Consider the following 14563-nt stretch of genomic DNA (forward strand, 5'->3'; position numbering starts at 1 on the left):
TTTCTCTGATTTTAAATCATGTTTTTAATAAAAGTATTGGAATGCTAGATTATATTGAGGCAAACCTTGGCAAAGGAAATTAAAGCAAGTCACAAGTTTCCATTTCAATGGAAGACAACTAGAAAAATGTGAAGGTTTGTAGTGAGGATGGGTAGATATCAATGCAAGAGTGTTCCTTAATGATCACTGTGCTCTACCTTTCAGTAACACGCATGGGGGAAAAAGAGGCTAATCAGAATGAGTTTAGAATCATAGAATTGTTTAGTTGGAAAAGACCTCTAACATCATCCAGTCCAACCATTAACCTAACATTACCAAGTCCACCACTAAACCAATTAAGGGTAGGGTAACAATTTCATGTTTCCTGGCTTGGTGGCTGGATTATTTATAATGAAAGTCAAAACTAGGAATCATTAAGATTGGAAAGGATCTCTAAGAGCATCAGTCCAACCATCAACCCAACACCACCATGTCCACCAAACCATGTCCCAAAGTGCCACATCTACCCGTTTTTTGAACACTTCCAGGGATGGGGACTCCACCACCTCTCTGGGCAGCCTGTTCCAATGCTTGACCACCCTTTCCGTGAAGAAATTTTTCCTAATTTCCAACCTAAACCTCCCCTGGCACAGCTTGAGCCCATTTCCTCTCCTCCTATCACTAACTACTTGGGAGAAGAGACCAACACCCACCTCACTACAACCTCCTTTCAGGGAGTTGTAGAGAGCGAGAAGGTCTCCCCTCAGCCTCCTCTTCTCCAGGCTAAACAACCCCAGTTCCCTCAGCCGCTCCTCATAAGGCCTGTGCTCCAGACCCTTCACCAGCCTTGTTGCCCTTCTAAGATCATCCAGTCCAACCATTAACCTAACATCACCAAGTCCGTTTCTGCCGCCAGCGCTTGCTTACTGCCTTATTTTCAAGGCAGCGTGGCTTCAGAGCCTGCGTGATGGTGGGCCTTCATCCAGGCCCCACGTGTCAGGCCCAACGCTTCAGTGCCTCTCAGCCCCGGCCCTGCACCTCACCCTGGCCTGGGGCTGCCCTTTGCCAAACCGAAGCCAAAGCCCGTTCTAACTCCTCCAGAGGAAGGTTCGGGCTGCTGAGCTGAACCCGCCACCACACAGGCTAACTGTTCCCCCCCCAGGACACCCCTCCATCTGTGCCGCGCTATCTGCGTCCGGGGGATGGTTCCTCAAGGTCTTGTCCCGCTGCTTTCCACCCCCGCAATGCGAACCTACCAGGTGAACCGAAACCAAATCCAAATGTACCCTCTTCTGGAACCCACTTACATCCATTATAAGCTGAATTTGCAACACTTGTTTACTCTGCAGCCACATACAACTTCCACCAAGAGCAGGCTCCTCTGAGCCTTGCTGGTGTCCTCCTTTCATTGGGCTGCTTCAGGTCTGGGTTCATGCTGAGCTCCCTTGGCACCGCGACCAGACAGAAATGGGCCAGAGCCTTCCCTTCATCAAAGACAGCAAATGTTCTTCTAAGCGTGCTGTACTTAAAAGATGTAAGTAAAAACATACATGAACTTTTCCCCCTTTACATTACCAGAAGGGGAACCGACGAGCGATCCGTAGAATAATCTCCAACTGTAACGTAAATGTACACTGAACAGAGTGAGTGGAAGGCAGTGTGTAGGTTCCATTACAGGGCAGATAAAATCCAGTCAAACAGATGCTTTCTGGGTTTAGGGTTTGTTTTTCTTTTTCCTTAAAAATCATCTAGCTCTCCTCCTACTCAAGCTTTACACTTTTTGTAACTCTAGTGAGTGCCTGCATCCTTTCCACCACCAAAGCTGAGAAACTCCATTGATGACACAGAGCCTAAACCAACTTGTTTTTCTCAGTTCCCAGAACTCTAACAGCATTTAATTGGTTTTAGGATATATTGTTGCTTGCTTACTTTATTGACAGCAAAGTACCATACATTACTCATAATTATTATTTATATAAATTTTGAAGAGTATGTGGTGCTTTGCCATCAAGAAGCTCAATGAAAAATCGTTTGTTTCCTATGGACTTTGTCATACTTACTCCTCCCCAGAATGGTTTTAAACGCTGAAGTTTTTAAAACAGTTTGATAATATCTTTTCTCTTATTGATCCCTGTCTACCATTATCACTGCCAGTATTTCCCTGTTGCATTACAATCATCTGCTGACCATCACAGTTACTTATGTGTCTTTCTAACCGAGTTGGTACAAAGCATGCACGCAACATACTGTGTAAGTACTACCGCTCCTCATAAGGCCTGTGCTCCAGACCCCTCACCAGCTTCCTTGCCCTTCTCTGAACACGCTCCAGCACCTCAATGTCTTTCTTGTACTGAGGGGCCCAAAACTGGACACAGTATTCCAGGTGCGGCCCCACCAGCGCCGAGTACAGGGGGACAATCACCTCCCTACTCCTGCTGGCCACACTATTCCTGATACAAGCCAGGATGCTGTTGGCCTTCTTGGCCACCTGGGCACACTGCTGGCTCATGTTCAGCTGGCTGTCAACCAACACCCCCAGGGTGTTACAGGGATAGAAATTGAGATATAGCTACTGAATGTCAGGTTTATATCATTTCAGTGAATATGAATCTGTGAAATCAACTTGAAACCCCATAGAAAGTTATTTGACTTTGAACCTGAGTCCATCTTTAGCCCTGCCACAAATGCTGCCAAGTGTTTTATTGAAGGTACATCCATTAGAAGCAGACTTAAGGACTTTACAAAGCCTCTCCCCAAAGCAACGTCTCTGATGGGAGGAAAAAGGATTCTTTTAGCATTTTCAGGCCAGGGACCAGTCATCACTTGCACTTGTGTTTCTCTCAGCTCTTGGAACAAGTGATTTGTTTCCTGCTGTAATCTTGCCGACTAAACTGCGCAAGAACAGTTCTTTATGTTAAATAGTAATATAACCTTCGGCAAAGCTGTAAGAAAAAGTGAACTGGAGGGGACAAGTGGCTTAAGCTCTTATTTCCCAGCATGGTGGAATTGAATTGAAATTTTTTATAGGCTGCTTCTTTTTTTTTAAATAGGTCACTGAAAAATACTGTACTGGGCTTAAGCAAATTGCAGGCTGGGGTCAGGTCTGCAGCTGAAGTGCATTGGCTTTGTTTTGTTCTTTTGACTGTTCATTTCGTACAACAGCCAAGAATGCGGTCTCCAATAAATATGACATTTTATTATGTTAGTTCTGACAAAGTTCAAGGATACAAAACAAGGTGAAATCACTCCACACCTAGAACAACAGCTTGTGTTCAGATTCTTTAAACTCCATATCCACAAAGTGGGACTGAGGCTACAGAATCTTAAAAAGCCTTGAAAAAAGCCCTGCCACTGCTGCCTCTTTTCCAAAATACCCGATTTTGTGAGTGTAAATTCCTAACCCAATGTGATTTTGCTGTTGGATCCAGGCACGTCCAAAGCTAGCTTCTAGCTTGCTAGGCAATGAGAACCAGGTCTCTTTGTGAATCTGGGCCTGAGAGAAAACATTGCTGAAGACAACTGGATTAAGCATAACAATATCACAGACAGACACTGGAGTGGAAATGAGATAAAGGTTTTAGGCAGAGTCTGTAACTAAATATAATACCTGATTCAGAAAAAACTTCCAATCAAAGAATCATAAAACAAATCTGAGCTATTTCTGATGAGAAAAATGAAGGAACTAAAGAAGATACACAATAGTAAATAAATAAATCTTGACGTGAGATCCAGGGTTCACTATGACAAATGACTAGCAATGCTGCAGAATAATTCACAATAATATAGCTACACCCCGAAATGTAAGAAAAATAGAGAACATCAATACACAGTTAATTTCCATTTTTATCCAATATTTTCAAACCAGACAAGTGAGAGAAAAGACAAACATCTCGATCAAACAAATATCAGGAAAAGAGGAGGAGGCTTTTATGAAGATTCATAGGATTGCAGCAGGTAGACAAAAATCAGTATTAAAATAAGGCAGGACGTGAGTCACATGTATTTGTAGGTTGTTGTGTGAGTTCTGTCACATAAACAAATTGCATTGGTCAGGCTCTAGTACAGACACACATCCTGAGCCAGCCTGAAATTTGTGGTTGCCATCATGCAGTACATCCTGGCTCCTCAGAACTAGACAGTGACAGCAAATCCACCTGCTTTGGAAATGCTACCAAAGGAAAATCTCTGCTAGCTGATATAAAGATATTCCATATGACAAATGTTTGAGCAATATGATGTTATCAACATATGCATTCACATTCATTATGAAATTACAGTATGTTAGTTTTCTTTTTCAAGAGGACTAATTAAATTTCCACATTTCTCTGCCTGTAGCATGTCTTTGTGGAACAACCTTTCAATTTTTTTTAAGTAACTAACATACCACTTCATTAAAATGTACATGTACTATTGGTAAGATGCTATGCTTGAAAAAACAGTGTCCAAAATAATGTTCCTCTAGCTTGCACGGAAGACCATTTGTCATTATGAATGGCCAAAAGAAATTATTTTTGTCTTATTTCTGTGTCCATAAAAATGGTGAATGAAATGGCTGCTCCTCATACCTTTCCAGTTGGAAGCAGTGAAAAGAAAAACAGCCAGCAGCCTCAAAAACTGGGCAGTCATGTTTTGGAGCTGAAAACTGCTATGGAGACAGCTGTGAAATTTTCATGCCTTCTGCCCCCATTTGATCAAAATTGAATGTCCGGACTCTTCACTGACTACTGGAAGAAGACAGGTTCAGACTGTTCGCTGATTTTATTGTTTTTGTTGCCTGCCTGATAATTTTGCTCACTAGCATGCTCTATGGGCATTTGAAGCTGCACAGTACCATTCTGACTAGTGTTCCAATTTCTGAAGCATCCCAAGGCAAATTATCAGACATCAATATTCCTGACAGTTTTCTGCCACATATCTGTCTAACGAGTTGTGACCTGGGAAACAGAACGGGAGCTTTACCCTCTATCATGTGCCTCATCTACAGGCAGAACAAACCAAAGTGCTTCCCATTCCCCTTTGCTGCATTTCACTCTCCTTCTGCACAAATATTAGTGTATTTAAGATGTGGCAGATGGCATCCTTGGGTGAACAAAGATTTTCAGCCACACAACCTCTTATTAGTGTCTCCTTGAGCCTCTCCCATCCACAGTCTCAACTTCTTTCTTCAACCGGAAAATAATTAGCACTTCTTCTCTTGCAGTAATTGATAAAAGTCTAATCACTTCTTTCTCTAATTTTCTTATTACTCAGTTCATGTGCTGAGACAGTAATTTATTTGCTTTGGTGTTGGTTACATTTTGTCACTGTCACTTCACAGGAGTTTCCAATATGCTGCTGGTTATGTTTTCACCTTTGGTAATGACTTGCTTTAGCATGAATTCCGTTTTTCTTTGTAGTAACTGGAGTCTTTTCTTGGCTGCCCCAATTTATTTCAAGGGGTATAACCAGTCTCATACAATGGATAAACATCCCCTTAAAAGTGGAAAGTACCATGTATACGTCTCATTACACTAGTGATGATTAGCTAGGTAGGCAATGCTAGAGAAGGAAGTGCAGCTCTCCTTTCTCATAAATACAAGCCAGTGTCAGGAATGATACGAATCTCAAGGACAACACTACCAGACCAAACCTTGCCTCTTTCACAAGTTTTAATTTCTTATTTGTTTCTATTTCTGTGTTGCAACATGCAGCTTCGATTGAATATTTTATTTTATAGCTTTCATATTCATATTCTAAGTCGTCCTTTTTTTGCTCAGCTACTGACCTGAACTACTCAAAATAAAGTGCTGGTAAAGATCAGTTTAGGGCTAGGCACTTTAATCAGGGAAACAAATGAAACTATTATATTCTAGTTCAGAACATTTAAACAGCTTACTGTAACCATATTGTTGCTCAAATCCCCTTGCTGCAATTACAAAAAAAACAGTACGACAAAAAGAAAATATAAGGCTTGAAACAGTCAGTCACCTTTGAACAATTTGTCAAATTCTGAATTTTCTGCAGATTAATAATGCTTGTCCATCAGAATGCAAAATGACTTATCCTGTGACGTATCTAATTGCATATTTTCAGGATCTTCCGTGGAAAAGGCCCACGACAATAATTAATACCTAATGCTATAAACACCATTTCTTTGGGTGTTGCCTAGCAACCAGCATCCTGTAGGCTTCCTAAGGGGCCTCAAATAAAGGCAGGAGAGGGACCCTTTCCTACCACCATGTTCTAGGCTGCTGCCCTGTTCTGAGTGTTTCTAGAGTGATCTCTGCAAAATAAATCTCCCTTAAGAGGCTGCATGTCTGAAAAGCTTTTTCAAAGGCTAAACAGAAGCCAAATGCTGTGCATGTTGATTTTTTTTATACTCTGGGATACCTTTTACAATCAGAAATAGAGCCACTATCCTCTTGTTATCCTCCAATAACAGAGCCTTGTTTCCAAAGGAAGTGTTTCTGTGGGTTCATTTCTACTTCTAATTGGAATAGTTTCCCCTTCGTGACAGGGCTGATTTTTTTAGTCAACTGGTTTTTTGGACAAACCATACATTAAATTTAAAAGAGAACTTAGGCTGTGAAGTGTTTTTATACAAATATTGTTGTATCTCAGTGGTATATACAGTGCAGAGCAAACTTCACTGAAATGCAGTCTTTCCCAGCTGTGAAAGCATTCCTTTTTGATAGTGCCATTTTTTTAAGTACCAGTTAATTTCCAGTGCAATCTCTTTATCTTGGCACAGGAACATCTAAATCTCATTTCATTAAATGTACACATTTACTCAGATGGTCACTTCAATAAGAGCAAGAGGCTAGAAACCAGTATTCCAGGGTTTCCTTTCTCAGTTACAGTTTCTGAACTGTTCTGTGGTCCTTAGCAAGTCACTGATTTTTCCTTTATCTTTGTTTTTACATTGAAGTAACTGCTCAAATATCTTCAGACTCAGAAAGATATTGTGGTGTTTAATTAGTAGCAACTATGTTATTTGATGGCCCTTAAGGAAAAGTCACCGGTAACAGGACATATTTAATTTTGTCATAAATAATGCAGAATTTATATAGTTTTAAGCTAAGACATTCAGCTCTATTTGAATAGAAACGATACAGCAAAAATTCTGATCTTAAAGTCATCATTTTATTGACAAGACTATGTAATATGTTTGCTAGGATCTGGAAGAGGTTAGACTAACTGATTGGTAATCCAGTCCTGTGTTCCTATGAATCATACTTTGTAGTTGTTAAAATAACAAAGATCAAATATTACGTAAATGTTCCTCATTCCAAATCCACTGACTTTCCTTTTTTTCTGCCTTTGTCCTGCAGCAAGATTATTCAGTCTTTTGAGATATTTTGTAAAGTCATTATAGTCATACAGATTTCTGGCTGCAGCAGATCTTCTGTAGAGCTTTGGTTTTATATTCATGCCCAGTCTTGAAATCTCAGAGGAAATTGTCAAGGCACAGAAGGCAGGAGAGTCCCCAGCATCCACTGAGAGTTGATGAAACTCAGGAGCCTAAAACAGTCTTTTTGGTTTTGCACCACAGCTAGTTCATAATCATTTTTTGAATTGCATTCCCACTTAATTCCCAGTAAGGTAGCCAAATGACACATTGGGGACCAAAGTCCCATACAGTCTAAGTGATGGTGTAAAACATCTCCATCTTGAGGGAAGTGCTGAGCAAAATTCTAATGAAAGATAGTCTTATGGCTATCCAGAATGTAAACAGTACAGCAAAGGCAGAATCCCTAATCCCTGACTTAAAGATTTCAGTGCTGTTGTACATTGAAAGATGCTTGTGCTTGACAGGAAAGACTTGACAGGGTTATCTCTCGCCTGTTCATTGCTTTTCCTCTGTCTGCCTCATTTACATGTAAATAAGTGAATTTTGCACACATACTGAATGCCACATGAATTATAAATTCACCTTTTTTACTTGTGGCTTCAAAATGAAAGTCTGTCTTATTGGTTTTTTTTTTTTTTCTTGATTAAAACTTTCGTCAGCACTTGTGCTTCCCATAAACTTGAACCAGGCTTACACACGAGTTGCCTGTCTTTATTTCAGGTTACTGTGAGTCTTGGCAATATGATCACATTAGTTCAGTTTATGGAACACACACACTCTCAGAGCTCTTGTCTTTTCACAGGATTATTTTTCAACTTTGAGAGTATAAATAAAGTTACATTGCAAAAGTTGAATTGCATCATTAAGTGCATCACTTTCCTACAGGCAAGCAAATTTGTTCCTTTATTCTAGCAAATGCTTCTTTTCCAGGAGGGAGTTAACTCCTCAGCGCATGATTTCTGTTCTGTGTCAGCAGCACAGGAGCTAATTCTCCTGGGCTGTGGTTCTACAGTGTCAGTGGTGGAGCTAACAACCTATTGAAGCAGTTTTGTTTCATTAGCAAGGGAATTTCTCCCTAGCGGAGCGTTTCAATACAAACAACATTTCATTACCCAGTCCCCATCTAGAAGTTCAATCCAAGTGCTAAGGTAGTTACTACCTTACCGAGACTGATCTTTCTTGCCAATGAATTGATTAACCTCCCTTGAGATTTTATTTCTACAGTTACAGCGTAAAGGTCTTCTTGAAGCTGTTTCATGTGCTGAATGCCCACATACAGTGCTGCACTCACACAGTGAGCTCTCAGAGCAATAGTTGAGCTTTGGCAGAGAGGACAGCCTCCACTGTGTGCACTATCATTTCAATTCCAGCTGAGTTTCTTCTAAGATACAGCAGTCCATTTTGGCAGTGGTACAGCTTCGTCGCTACAGGGGGGCATTTAGCAGTCCAATTTTGTTCACAGAATGTCAGCGGCATAAGAAAATTTCAAAATTAACCTTTTGCGTAATGAAAAGGGAGAAATGCCAAAACAGCGGAGATAGCAATCAGTGGATTCTTTCTCAAAAAGAAAGGAAAAAAAAAAAACAGAAAAAAAAGAGAAGAGATTCTGCAATAAAGTGATTTAACAATCACTGAAAAAAATTAATTTCGTGGTGTGGTGATTTGTGGGCTAAGAGTTAAATTCCGAAATGAGGTAGTGTACTTCCCAGCACTGCAGATCACTGCATAACTCCTGCCAGTGAAGGAACAAACTCTTCCACGTCTGGCAGTTGCAGCATGAATTCCCCTGCCTCCTGCCACTACAGCCAATGTGATCACAGCAGCATGCATTTCTCCATGTCCAGAAAAAAAGTGGTTTTTTGCTTGGAAGAGCTGATGCCTGTAAAAGTACATTAGTCATCATGCCTGCTCAGGGAAACTAGTTCTGAGAATTCTTGATTCCTGCACCTTTATTGCTTCATTTAGCAATCTCTTGTGGATCTACTTCACATTCCTTACTGGTACCTGTGAGAAGATGAGTGAAAGAGAGAAATACGATAGGCCTTTTAGCTTTTCTGGATATTTTCATACATTTTCTGTCTGATAATTTTAACTGCCCTATACCTTTCTGGTATTTAAAAAGCTGTACATTCTTTTTTTTTTTTTGCCTTGACAGCAAATGAGTTATCATTTTCTTCCTCATAGGGAAACACATGCAAAAGAAGCAAATATCCAACTTTTTCATTACAGCATAGACTTGAAATATATTGATACTCTAGTAGAAGCTTATGGATTTCAACTCCAGGGAGATCAGTGTGTGATCATTTCTTTTTGCATAACACAGACTGCAAGACTTCTCTAAAATAAACATTTCAAATTCATAGGCTGTACCCATTTTTAGTTTCTGGATTCCTTTCTGGGCTCAGATTTGTAAAAGTTAGGCACAGCAAATGCTCAAATTTTAGATTCCAGTTGGAGCTATCTTTCCCTCTTCATGTGTTAAAATGAGGTCTCATTTAGGATCCTCCTGCTCAAGGTTAACTTTCTGAATTGTGACCTGTAATTTTTACATATTTCCAGGATGTTACAGTATTGGCAGAATGATGTCATTTAAGGTGAAGCCTCAGTGATAGCAGTTTTCTCTTTCTATGTTACTTAAGTATCTACTTAAGGATCTTGTCATTTTGTTCTTTAATATGATGCGAGGTTTGCAGTAGGCACTATCTAATACTTCATTGTATGTTTTAAACATTAAAACACAATTCATAACATTCAAATAACCTTTCCTGAGATGTCAGTAATGCTGACACACAGAACACTCTATTTTGATAGTTTTCCCTTCTTTTTGTCCACTTGTGCCTAAGTAGATTATAGCCAGTTTTCAACATTCCAGTCATGTGAATCACATCACCAGCTTATAGTAATATGCAGCACTGTTGAATTTATGCACATAAATCAACAATTCCAACACTTTTTATTTATTAGCTATGCTCCTTGTGCATAGTCAATTAAAGAATCTCTTCTGTTGATGACTACTGGAGATTCCATTTTGTTCTCAATGCTTTGATTTTTATCTCCTTTTCACCTCTCTTTTTGATGTTAGTGTAACATCCTCAGAAACAGCCAACATGCCTTCTAGAATATTGATTCTTTTTCTATTTAATTTCACCGACAGTGATGTGCCATCTTCCAGAGAAAGCAACCCCTTCCTCACAAAACCCAAGCTAATGTTTCAGTTATCCGTGCTCTGTATTGCTTATGGGTCTCCAAGACCAAAGTTCCCTCAAGAGGTAATCAGTGCAGTATTTGAATCATGTTGTTTGGCTTGGCTTGATGAGTCCTAGACAAGAGTGATGGCAGAAATGCCTTAAGTTAGCACTGGGGCAACCTTTGAAAAGATTGAGATGATACAATGATTAATTACTTTTTCTCAGATATCCAATATTCTGTAAAAATTTAACTTGGGACTTCAGCGTCTCCTGCTGTTTTAAAGTCAGGCACAGGCTTATTTTTTAGAAAAGGGTGAATAAAATACCATTTTACATTTTTTTCTTTCATACAAATGGTTAGTAGCAAGGTGGTAAAGCCTCAGTGCACTGTATGATTTAGATACATAGCAGTTTGCTTCCCTGCCAAAGTAAAGCGAAGGCATGCATTTTCTATCACAGCAGTTGTGTGCTAATGGAGGGAATGAGCACCTTTCAGTCCAGCAGCTGCATCCTGTAAGGTGTGGACATTCCACCGCTGCGTGCCAGCTCTCTAATCATAGGAAAGAAATACATTCAAAGCTCAGTTGTAAGGCCTGCTCCTAGGCTTGGCCTTTTCTTTATGTTACTCAAGCCAAATAAAACTGGAACAGCAAAAAAAGAGTTAATTGCATTCAGTTTGCCAGCTACGTGCTAGTAGTAAAACAGTGAGCACCTTCCTCTGAGAAAAGCAACTCCTTTGCCTTACTGTAGTGATAAAATTATCTGTAAAAGCACAAGCAATTTCTTCTCCTAGAAAGGCTCTGGCTTAGCCATGCGTTAAAGAAGTGTTTTACCCTGTATAATGCAGACATAGCAATGACAGTGCACTATGGGAGCAGCCACGAAGTCATGCTGTCCCTCTCTCTGAACTCATTTATTATGTGTGTAGATGCCATATTACTGAGGGTTTAAAGCCAGTTCTGAAAGAGGATGTCAGTAGCATAAACAGAGTAACCAGAGAATAAGTAAGACCGTGTCCAGTGATGCAGTACTAACAATCAAGGAAAAAACATTTCCTACTTTGAAGATGACCCCAAGTCCAAAGATGTTCTTCATGCAGCAAAATCTCAAGGACATTTGGGCCCTACCACCATCACTGATGATGCAGCAACAATTGCTATGCAGCATGAGAATCTACTTCCAGTAGCAACTGGTAATATCTAACACAAATTTTAGTGCTCTCATGCCAACAACAAGCCTTGTTACTGTCATTAGGAGAGAGAGTGAAGAAACACAAACATGCAGTATAGGCTCATACAATTACAAAAATCAATAACATTTTCAAAATGTTGTGACGATTCATTTTATGGCATAAAGAAAAGCATGCCTGTCATCTTTTTGACCACAATAGCAGGTCAAACCGCTTCCAATGCTTGGATGATGTGCTGGATATTTGTTGTCTGGGGATGGGGGTTTAAGTGAAGTGTTGCTTGTCCACCTATCCTATTAATTTTTTTGCTGGCTGAGACCTGAGCACCCCCCTCTCTCAGAAATCACTCTAAATTTATCTTCAGATGAGGAAAGAGAGATCAGTTCTCAAGTCTGAGATGGAAAGCTATGACTAATCTAATATTCATTGTTATTTTGATAAATGTGCACTTGGTAATTGATAAAATATCAGCTAAACCAGAGTTTATGATCTCAGCAGAGCAAGAGAGAAATGCTGCAGCCTTTACTACCTCATTGCTGTGATGTGGATGGAGTTAAAAAATAGTACTTACACAGTATGTTGCGTGCATGCTTTGTACCAACTCGGTTAGAAAGACACATAAGTAACTGTGATGGTCAGCAGATGATTGTAATGCAACAGGGAAATACTGGCAGTGATAATGGTAGACAGGGATCAATAAGAGAAAAGATATTATCAAACTGTTTTAAAAACTTCAGCGTTTAAAACCATTCTGGGGAGGAGTAAGTATGACAAAGTCCATAGGAAACAAACGATTTTTCATTGAGCTTCTTGATGGCAAAGCACCACATACTCTTCAAAATTTATATAAATAATAATTATGAGTAATGTATGGTACTTTGCTGTCAATAAAGTAAGCAAGCAACAATATATCCTAAAACCAATTAAATGCTGTTAGAGTTCTGGGAACTGAGAAAAACAAGTTGGTTTAGGCTCTGTGTCATCAATGGAGTTTCTCAGCTTTGGTGGTGGAAAGGATGCAGGCACTCACTAGAGTTACAAAAAGTGTAAAGCTTGAGTAGGAGGAGAGCTAGATGATTTTTAAGGAAAAAGAAAAACAAACCCTAAACCCAGAAAGCATCTGTTTGACTGGATTTTATCTGCCCTGTAATGGAACCTACACACTGCCTTCCACTCACTCTGTTCAGTGTACATTTACGTTACAGTTGGAGATTATTCTACAGATCGCTCGTCGGTTCCCCTTCTGGTAATGTAAAGGGGGAAAAGTTCATGTATGTTTTTACTTACATCTTTTAAGTACAGCACGCTTAGAAGAACATTTGCTGTCTTTGATGAAGGGAAGGCTCTGGCCCATTTCTGTCTGGTCGCGGTGCCAAGGGAGCTCAGCATGAACCCAGACCTGAAGCAGCCCAATGAAAGGAGGACACCAGCAAGGCTCAGAGGAGCCTGCTCTTGGTGGAAGTTGTATGTGGCTGCAGAGTAAACAAGTGTTGCAAATTCAGCTTATAATGGATGTAAGTGGGTTCCAGAAGAGGGTACATTTGGATTTGGTTTCGGTTCACCTGGTAGGTTCGCATTGCGGGGGTGGAAAGCAGCGGGACAAGACCTTGAGGAACCATCCCCCGGACGCAGATAGCGCGGCACAGATGGAGGGGTGTCCTGGGGGGGGAACAGTTAGCCTGTGTGGTGGCGGGTTCAGCTCAGCAGCCCGAACCTTCCTCTGGAGGAGTTAGAACGGGCTTTGGCTTCGGTTTGGCAAAGGGCAGCCCCAGGCCAGGGTGAGGTGCAGGGCCGGGGCTGAGAGGCACTGAAGCGTTGGGCCTGACACGTGGGGCCTGGATGAAGGCCCACCATCACGCAGGCTCTGAAGCCACGCTGCCTTGAAAATAAGGCAGTAAGCAAGCGCTGGCGGCAGAAACGGACTTGGTGATGTTAGGTTAATGGTTGGACTGGATGATCTTAGAAGGGCAACAAGGCTGGTGAAGGGTCTGGAGCACAGGCCTTATGAGGAGCGGCTGAGGGAACTGGGGTTGTTTAGCCTGGAGAAGAGGAGGCTGAGGGGAGACCTTCTCGCTCTCTACAACTCCCTGAAAGGAGGTTGTAGTGAGGTGGGTGTTGGTCTCTTCACCCAAGTAGCTAGCGATAGGAAATGGGCTCAAGCTGTGCCAGGGGAGGTTTAGATTGAATATTAGGAAAAATTTCTTTACGGAAAGGGTGGTCAAGCATTGGAACAGGCTGCCCAGAGAGGTGGTGGAGTCCCAATCCCTGGAAGTGTTCAAAAAACGGGTAGATGTGGCACTTTGGGACATGGTTTAGTCTAGTCTACCCTTGATTGGTTTAGTGTGGACTTGGTAGTGTAGGTTAATGGTTGGACTGGATGATCTTAAAGGTCTTTTCCAACCTAAACGATTCTATGACTCTATGATCTTAAAGGTCTTTTCCAACGTAAACGATTCTATGATTCGATTCTCTGATTCTATGAAATGTCCTCCCCCAGCCCCTCCACAGGGGACGGGGAGGGAGAGGTGACTCCCTGTCAGCACCCCCAGAAGAAGCAGAGATGCCCTTCCTTCAAAGGCTTCAGCGGGTTTAAGCATCTCACCGATCAGGTGAGCCAAGCCCACCGTAAAACACCCTTACACCCTTTCTTTTTTCTTTCGCCCCATCCACAACCTTTCCTTTCATTCTCCAAGCCACGGGGGAGGGAAGGGGGGAGAGCGGTGGCCGCTCTCCGGGAGCGGGGCCCGGGCAGCGCGGTGGCGGGGGCACTCCCTCAGCCACCATTGCGCGCCGGCCGCCCGCGGCGGGGTCCCGCTCCCCCTCCTCCGCCTGGCTCCGGGCCGCCTGATGGCGGACGGGGAGGGGGTGGGTGGGGAA

The sequence above is a fragment of the Pelecanus crispus genome, chromosome 1 (assembly GCF_030463565.1).
Source record: "Pelecanus crispus isolate bPelCri1 chromosome 1, bPelCri1.pri, whole genome shotgun sequence".
NCBI classification, from domain to species: Eukaryota; Metazoa; Chordata; class Aves; order Pelecaniformes; family Pelecanidae; genus Pelecanus; species Pelecanus crispus.